This window comes from Meles meles, chromosome 1 (genome assembly GCF_922984935.1).
Source record: "Meles meles chromosome 1, mMelMel3.1 paternal haplotype, whole genome shotgun sequence".
Lineage (NCBI taxonomy): Eukaryota > Metazoa > Chordata > Mammalia > Carnivora > Mustelidae > Meles > Meles meles.
Window position 1 is genome coordinate 98857155 of NC_060066.1, and position 10214 is coordinate 98867368.

A 10214-nucleotide genomic window follows, 5' to 3' on the forward strand; every position below is an offset into this window, starting at 1 on the left:
TTGACCATTCCCTCATCTCCTCCCCTCTGGCAATCTTCAGTTTGTGTTCTGTATTTATAGTTCTCATTCTGCTTTTTGTTTGTTTATTCCTTCTTTTTAATATTCCATTTATAAGTAGAATCATATGGGATTTGGCTTCTCAGTCTGATTTATTTCATTTAAGTATAATACCCTGATCATAAAGTTATTCACTGGGCTGGAGAAAAGAGTGGAAGAACTCAGTGAGACCTTCAATCCAAAATGACATTTGAAGTGTCTTAGCCTGACAGGATATAGATAATCTACCAGCAGTTTATCTACCTGTCAGAACAAAACCCAGACTCTTTAGAAGGGGATAGTACAATCCCCAGCTTTTATAATGTTTATCTACAATGTCCAGCCTTCTGTTACTAGGTACTTAGATACTTAAATAAGCAGGAAAAGGAACTGATAATTAAAAGATAATTCTATCAGTAAAAGGTCGCCAAAAATGATGTAGATTTTTGAAATAATAGAAGAGGCTTTAGTGTAATTATTATTACTATGTTAAAGAAAAAAGATTAAAAAAAAACTGGACCAAAAAAGGATGAAAGAGGAGTATTTCAACTAAAAATTAGAATTTATAAATAAATCAAATGAGCATTACAGAACTAAACATATAATATCCTAGGCGAGAATTCACTCAATAGGCTTAACAGCAGAATAGATGCAGCAGAAGATAGCATCAGTATATAGGAAGGCAGGCCTATTGAATATACCCAAAAAGAAGGAAAAAGAGAAAGCAAGCAAACAAACAAACAAACAAAAAACAGGACAGAGAATGCCAAAAATACAGTAGGGTATGATCTAAAGGTGTAACATATGTGTAATTGGAGTCCTAGAGGGAGAGGCAGGAAAAATGGAGGAGAAGAAAATTTGAAGAAATAGTTGTTCGGAATTTTCTAAAATCTCATTAAAAGTACAGAGAAACACAAAGTTCTGAAAATAGAACAGGAAGCAGAGAGTAAGCAGCAAGTTTCTAGTGTAGTTTTTCATGTGACAAATGCTTAATGTCCCTTTAATTAGTGTTCAGCAGTGCACCCATAGGAAGGAGCTCAGACATGGGAATATCTGTTCCAAAACGTTCTCTGTGAATCCCCCAACCAAAAGGATTTTATGTAGAATTTTTCCTATAAGACAATGAAGCTCCTGCCAGAGTGACACAAGCCCTGGGGGGGCTTGGGTCATCTTTTGTCTAATCCTATGACTCTGCATTACCATTTAAATGTCAATAACCCCTAAGTGTATCTCCATAGTTGGATTCCCTTCAGTGATTAACAGAATTATTTCCAACTGAGTAAAATACTTTCATTTGGATGCTGAAGAATGATCCATAACTAGCATGTCCAAAGCATCATTAATGACAGTTCAACTCTGAAAATCCCCACATTAGTAAACTGGCACAGTTATTAAAAAAAAAAATCTAGAAACTACTCTTTATTTCTTCCTTTCCTTCATCTCCTACATTCATTCCATTAGGATTTTTGGTTAAGTTCTACATAATCTTCAAATTCATTCATTTATATCTATTTCCACCACTAGCCCATAGTCCCTACCACTATCATCTCTGCCTAGACTACTAAAATATCTTCTTTGTTTGCCTTCCTGCATTCACTCTTGTTTCCTCATCACTGTAATATTTTGCAAATACAGTAGTATGAGTAATGTTTTTGGAATTAAAAAAATCAGATCATGCCACTGTTTGGTTTAAATTGTCTACAGACAATTAAAGCTTTAAATTTTCATTGTACTTGGAATAAATTTCCTTAGTCAGGTCTCTGAGACCCTGTGTCATCAGGCACCTGATTTTTCTTCAGCTTCATCTCTCATCCTTCTTCCTTTGCCATTATAATGACTCCAGCTACTGCTTTCTTTCTGTTCCTTGGAACAATTGAGCTGCCAGGCTGTCCCTGATGGCTGGCTTCTGACTGTTTTTCAGACCCCAGTTCAAGTATGGAGACCTCACAGGTGCCTTTGCTGTACAGTCTCTCTCTTTCACAACTCTGTTTTATGTTTATTTATGCATGTACTTGTTTATTGCCTTCCTTTCTCATTAGTAAATTTCATGAGGCAGGAGATGTTTTTCTTCCCAGAGACTAGAATAGTGCCTACATGTAGTATGTGCTCAATTATCCGTGGATGAATGAAAAGACATACGGAAATGTTGATGTCCAAAGCAGTCTTATTTTCAAAGTTCCATACTAGGGACATTGAGTACACATGTACTAGTTTTCTCTCAGGTACATTCCACACTTGACCTTTTCTCTGTATTGCAAGGAATGCATTTCCATGGTTTGTGATGTTCTGGCTTCTCTGCAGTTTAACCAACAGGGGATCCAGGAGAAACTGGGGTTTGAGAGGACCTAAGAGGCCAGAATGTTTTGTCCCCAGTCTCCCTGTTTCAAGTGGCATCTCTAACAGTACTACACTACCTTGTGGCTCTAGCTGTGGAGTCTGGAACAGTGGGGTCTGAGCTCCCCCTGGGAAGCCCCTCATGTTGTTTTATCTTTTGCCATCGATACATCCCCAGATACTGTCTGGGCTCTATGGGCACCATTTATTTCCTCAAGTCCTTCAGTCTTGAGCTGATACAGCTTTTTGCTGTTTACTGGTCGCCTGTCTCCCGTTTGTCTCTTTTGCTATGTAACCAGTTCCCAGAACTAAATATTCTTGTTTGCAATACCTGCAGTAGTTTCTATTTTTTTTAGTGGACTTATAATGATCCAAGCACATATTTCCCAAATGCTGTCATCGCTAAGAACACTTTGGTGCTCTTCTTATACAACAGTTATCATATCATGTTTTATGAACCATCAAAAACAACAGTCTGATTAGTTAGATTCATTCTACAAGCCTGCAAGTCACTTTTACTATTACCAAAGACCTGAATGATATTTAAATTTTTAAAAACCCACTACTTCCACATATACTAAAGTTTCTGGTTGGAATTATAAAAGGGACATTTAAATTTTTTGAGAAATGACTATATTGTTGGCATAACCATATTCTTCTAAACATATCTATGTATCTTGTGTCCCTTTCTCTCATTCTTTCTCTCTCTTTGCCCCTTCTTTCTTTCTTAGATCAATGATAGTATTTTATAGTTACAGCAACTCACTTTTGCCCTTACAGATCCCAAATAGTATGGCTTATGGTTAGATATTGGCATATGTTTGATAATTTTAAAAGTTGATTTTTCAGCTCTAGACAAAGAAATGAAGAGAGAGAGGAAATTTCAATAGCATTCTGTAATCTATATGTTCATTGTATTTTTATATTGTCCCTTGGATGTTGGTTTCATGCTCTAGTTTCATTCTACAAGTTGTTTATATGGAATTCATTCTGTACAAGATATTCTACCTTCTCATGAAACAAGCACAAACTTGAGAACTTTTACATATTCAAGAGAAACGAAAATATATCCTAAATTTATAACAAATTTATATTGATTCTCTGACCAAAAAAAAAGCCAAGATCTTAAGCAAATGACTAAAATGAGTGTCAGTCATTTGAATTTCAAAATATGAACTGATTGTGTTCCAAGCATCATTGGCGCCTGCATCTCCAGATGAGCCTTCTCTAGGAAGGTGTGCACTTCACAACAGGCTTGTCAAGGTCCACAGACAGTGAAAGTTCCACTGTAATTCTTGTGGGAAAAACACAAATTTACATGCAATACAATTCTTGTAATTGAAGTCTGGTGTGAGTAATGCAATATTTAACTTGCCTTTACAAAAGAAACTATTCATCAGATCAAAATTTGATATAGTAGTGTTTGTAACTTCTAAAAAAACATAAGACAAACAATTGTTAATTTGGTTTAGTACCTGTCACCCACTGTGTGGTATAAACAAACTGAAATGCATTCTTACCCTTCAGAGCTAAACAGTGCTACTTTTGTGGAGGCAATCTCTGAATCTCAATATGAAATTTTTTTTTCAAGTTCTGTCATATGGGAGAGCTTTATAAAATCTTTACAAAATCTTGTTTTATAGTACATATATCAATGAAATTTAATGTTTAAATTGCCTAATAAAATATATTTATTTACTTATTTGTCTCTTATATCAGTTGACCAATATAACAAGAGTTGTGTGTGCATCAATCAGAATCTATTTCTAGAGGCACCTGGATGGTGTAGGTAGTAAGCATCTGCCTTGGGCTCAGATTGTGATCCCAGGGTCCTGGGATCAAGACTCACATCGGACTCCCAGCTAAGTGGGGAGTCTGCTGCTCCTTCTCCCTCTGCCTTTTCCCCTGCTTGTGCTCTCTCTCCCAAATGAATGAGTAAAATGTTAAACAAATAATCTCTTTTCTGCTGTTTCTTCCTTCTGAATCTTCCATAAAGCTAGTCAGAGTCAACACCACTGATAAAATGCTGGGAGAGAGAAAAAGAGAGAGAAAAATAGGACATAATCCTGAAGATTAGTTTTATTTTAAATATACTTGGTTTGTGATACTATGTAGCTAAATAGCATGTCTAAGATACATAACCCTCCTTGATTCTCCTCCAAGGAGAGTGGATGGGGACTTAAATGCCCCCTCCTATGCAAGTAACATGACCACATGACTACTTAGAGAGTTTATCTTTTGAGTATGCCACAGAGTATGTCCAGTATAAGGAGGAGGGACCTAGAGAGTGTGGTCACATCCCAGACATTGCCATTGTGTGTGTGTGTGCATGTGTGCGCACACAAAGATGGATACAGAAGAGGAGCACAAGAAAAGGTGGGAGTGGGGAAGCAGTCTCTAGACCTGTTGCTGGGGCTTCCTGCCATTTTAGAAAATGTTTATTGGTTTATATTTTTACATTGTCCCATAAAATTGTTTTGTTTTCTTCAGTTAATTATACATTTTTACTTTTCATCTGTGTATATTTCCTCCCAATCTCCTTTTAAATATATTTTCTTTCCATTTTTTTCCCTTTGATTATTCACAATGACTGTTTTTTATTTTCCTGGAGCATCTAGTTGTAGGAAGTTCTTATAATGAAAGGACAATGTCAAGATAACATTCCATGCTTCAGAATCTCTACCAAGAGACTGACTTGTACAATCTGAAATGATATGCTTTGTACCACAAAGTTTGGTCTGGAGTGATCAACATTAAGAAATAACTAGGTAAATTTATTGGACTTTAAAAAATAATGAAAAAATTTTGTGGGCAGTGGAGAAAAATGATCTAATCTATAAGAGTAACATAATTAAGCCAGCTTCATTCCTCCCTGGCAATAGTTAAAGCCATAAGACAGTGAAATATTTAGTATTTCAAAATACTCAAGGAAAGAAAGTGTGAACCAAGAATCTTACATCTAATCAAACTGTCATTTATGTGTAATGACAAAGAAAAATTTATTTGAATATGTAAAAACTTAGAGAATAAAATTTTATAAAATCATAATCATAAACATGATTTTATCTTTATAAACATTTTTATGGATTGAATTGTGTCCCCACAAATTCATATGTTGAAGCTATAATCTTCAATGTGATTGTATTTGAAGATAGGGCTTTTAAGAAGATATTAAAGTTGAAGGACTGATATCCTTACAATAAGAGAAAGAGGCACCAGCTTTCTCTCTCTGTACACATGCCCACCGAAAAGGCATGGGATTTGGAGGGTACTCCTATATTGTGTGAGAATTGAATTAAAATTCAATAGCAAGAAGGCAGCCATCTATGAACCAAAAAGAGAACTCTTACCAGAAACCAGCTCTGCTGGCACCTTGATCTTGGACTCCCAGCCTCCAGAATGGTGAGAAAATTAATTTCTGTTGTTTACACTCCCCAGTCTGTGGCATATTGTGATGGCAGCTCTAGCTGACTAATACAAGCATACAACCCATCCTAAATAATAGAATTACATATAAAACACGAGGAAAAGAAACAGTGTACACAGGAAATGTGGTAAGAAAAAAAAAACTACAGAAATCAGAAAATGTAATACAAAATAATTTGAGGTAATTGAATCTAAACATATCTGTGAAGTTAATAAATATAAATGAACTTAATTCACCTATAAATGTATAAAAGACTTGAAATGGAATTAAAAGTCAAACGTCAGTTCTGTTCTATATGTAAGGGACATTCCTAAACTGAAGTGATTCAGAAGAGTTGCAGATAAAATGATGAGAAATTACACTAGAGAAATGCAAAAGGAAAAAGAAAACAGGAGTAATGATGTGTTAGCACATAAGATTCATTTTTTAAAAAGATTTCATTTATTTATTTGTCAGAGAGAGAGAGAGAGAGCGTGAGCACAGGCAGGCAGAGAGAGAAGCAGACCCCTTGTTGAGCAAGGAACCCAATGTGGGACTTGATTCCAGAACCCTGAGATCATGATCTGAGCTAAAGGCAGACACTTAACCGACTGAGCTACCCAGGCATCCCTAACATGCAGGATTCAACTGTGGCATTTGTTATGGCCTACTCAAAAGATAAAATCTCTAAGTAGGCATGTGATTACCTTACTTGCATAGGAGAGAGCAATGAAGTTATGAAACACCTCCATTTTATCTCTGATGTACGTAACGTATGTGCTAGTTTCTAGGAAGCCATGGCTCATATATCTTAAGATACATAACTTAAGATTCTTAAGTTATTTACCACAAACAACAGCCAGGAACATCCTGCTAAGAGCAGTTAATAAATAACGATATTCATCCTAGCTGTTTCCATTAATTTATTTTCTACAGTATCTATTATGGCATGCTTACAAGTAATCAGACAGCCACCTGCCTCTATGTATTACACAGGAGTACCCTCCAAATCCCATTACTGAAGAGAAATGAATTGCAGGCCAACTGCTTCACTTCTTTCTTCCTAGGTATTAATATCAGACAACATAAAATACAGGACAGAAAGAACTACATTAATGTTAATAAGTTAAATTTTCAAGGAAAACACAAGTTATAATTAACTATGAATGGCAATGCATCAGAAATATGGAAGTAATATCCATGAAACAGAAGATAGAGGCACAAGGAACAGAAAGAAACACATTTCTGGTAAGGGAATTTAATTCAATTCTCACACAATACATCAAGTTGACAGTAAATAAATAAGAATACAAAAGACTAAAACAACATGATTAGTAAGGTATGTCTGATCGACTTTTACTAACGTCTATATTTTTACATTGGAGAGAATTTTTTTTTCAAAAGCTTGAGGAACATTTACATTTACCTTCTGTTAAGTCACAGAAGCAAATTGGAATATGTACTGAAAAGGATAAAAAGAAAGAAAGAAGGAGGTGTGCCTCGGTGGCCCAGTGGGTTAAAGCCTCTGCCTTCAGCTCAGATCATGATCCCAGAGTCCTGGTAGGGAGCCCCACATGGGGCTCTCTGCTTAGAAGGGAGCCTACTTCTGTGGCCCCTCCCACCCTTCTCAGTCTGCCTCTCTGCCTATTTGTGATCTCTGTCTGTTAAATAAATAAAATCTTAAAAAAAAAAGAAAGAAAGAAGGAAAAGTTCAGACAACACTTATTTTACTTTTTACATTTTAATCATGATGGTATTAATAATTCTTTAGGTAAGTAGTAAATTTTCTTCAAATTCCAACTTGATGTTTCACTCAAAATTAAGGGAAGCTTCTGGAGCAAAATGGTTTTACATGATACTTGTACATTGCTTAAATAGTATTCATAATATAACTATGCATGTCCATTTAAATTGGGCAAAGAGTAGGAGAGAAAAAGTGAACCCTACATTATATGTTAGGAGACTATTTTGACAATACTCTGGTTGCAAGTAAGCCATATTTTTCAATTTAATTTTGTTAAAGATTTATTTATTTTATAGAGAGAGCAAATGTGAGTGGGGGGAGGGGTAGATGGATGGAGAGAATTGTTGAGCAGACTCCCAGCTGAGCAGTGGAGCTACACGGGACTTGATCCCAGGACCCTGAGATCATGACTTGAACTGAAATCAAGAGTCAACTGCTTAACTGACTGAGCTACCCAGGCACATCTCAATTTAATTATTTTTTATTAAGGTATAATTGACAAATAAAATTTTAAGGTATTTAAAATACAATATGATCATTTCATTTACATATGCATGCAAGGACACCACCACATCAATTCAACACATCCATAATCTTTTTTTTCTTAAATTTTTTAATTTTTTTAATTACTTTTCAGTGTACTAGAATTCATTGTTTATAACCACACTCAGTGCTCCATGGAATACTTGCCCTCCACAATACCTACGACCAGGCTGGCCCAACTTCGCACCCCCCGCCCCTTCAAAACCCTCAGATTGTTTTTCAGAATCTGTAGTCTCTCATGGTTCATCTCCCCTTCCACTTTCCCTCAACTTCCTTCTCCTCTCCATCTCCCCATGTCCTCTGTGTTATTTCTTATGCTCCATAAGTAAGTGAAACCATATGATAACTGACTTTCTCTGCTTGACTTATTTCACTCAGCAGAATCTCCTCCAGTCCAGTCCATGTTGATACAAAAGTTGGGTATTCATCCTTTCTGATGGAGGCATAATACTCCATCGTGTATATGGACCACATCTTCCTTATCCATTCATCTGTTGAAGGGCATCTTGGTTCTTTCCACAATTTGGTGACTGTGGCCATTGCTGTTATGAACATTGGGGTACAGATGGCCCTTCTTTTCACTACATCTGTATCTTTGGGGTAAATACCCAGTAGTGCAACTGCAGGGTCATAGGGAAGCTCTATTCTTAATTTCTTAAGGAATCTCCACACTGTTCTCCAAATTGGCTGCACCAACTTGCATTCCCACCAACAGTGTAAGAGGGTTCCCCTTTCTCCAACACACGTTGTTTCCTGTCTTGTTAATTTTGACCATTCTAACTGGTATAAGGTGGTATCTCAATGTGGTTTTAATTTGAATCTCCCTGATGGCTAGTGATGATGAACATTTTTTCATGTGTCTGATAGCCATTTGTATGTTTTCATTGGAGAAGTATCTCTTCATGTCTTCTGCCCATTTTTTGATATGATTATCTGTTTTGTGTGTGTTGAGTTTGAGGAGTTCTTTATAGATCCTGGATATCAACCTTTTGTCTGTACTGTCATTTGCAAATATCTTCTCGCATTCTGTGGGCTGCCTCTTTGTTTTGTTGACTGTTTCTTTGCTGTGTAGAAGCTTTTGATCTTGATGAAGTCCCAAAAGTTCATTTTCACTTTTGTTTCCTTTGCCTTAGGAGACATATCTTGAGAGAAGTTACTGTGGCTGACATCGAAGAGGTTACTGCCTATGTTCTCCCCTATGATTCTGATAGATTCCTGTCTCACATTGAGGTCTTTCATCCATTTCGACTTTATCTTTGTGTACGGTATAGGAGAATGGTTGAGTTTCATTCTTCTACATATAGCTGTCCAATTTTCCCAGCACCATTTATGGAAGAGACTGTCCTTTTTTCACTGTATATTTTTTTTTCCTGCTTTGTCGAAGACTATTTGACCATAGAGTTGAGGGTCCATATATCAGCTCTTTACTCTGTTCCGCTGGTCTAAACACATCCATAATCTCTTATCTTTTTTTTGGTATGTGAAAACATTTGAGTCCTACTTTCTTAGCAAGTTTCAATTATACATTACAGGGTTATCAATATGGTCATCATGTTATACCTTACATCCTCAGATTTTATTCATTTTATAATTGAAAATTTGTACCTGTTACCAAAACTCCCTATTTCCCTACCTCCCAACCCTCTGCTTACAAGAATTCACCTTTTTTTTTCCTTTTGAGTTCCACAGTAAGTGTAATTATACAGTATTTGTCTTTTATGTCTGGCTCATTTCACTTAGTACAGCACCTTCCATGTTATCACAAATGGCAGGGTTTCCTAATTTCTTAAGGCTGAATAATATTCCACATTTTCTGTATTAATTTATCAATTAATGGACACTAAAGGTTATTTCCATTCCTTTGCTATTGCAAACAATGCTGCATTGAGCATATGAGTACATATTATCTCCTCAAGATAATGGTTTTATCTCCTTTGGATATATACCCAAAACTGGGATTTCTGGATCATATGGAAATTCTATTTTTAATTTCTTGAGGAACCTCCACACTTGTTTACCATAAGCAAATTACTATGGTTTTAGTTACTACTTCTTTTTATTTTTCTTTAAGGAAAGAGCACAAGCAGGGGGAGAAACGGAGGGAGAAGGAAAAGCAGACTCCTCATTGAGCAGGGAGCCCAACACAGGTCC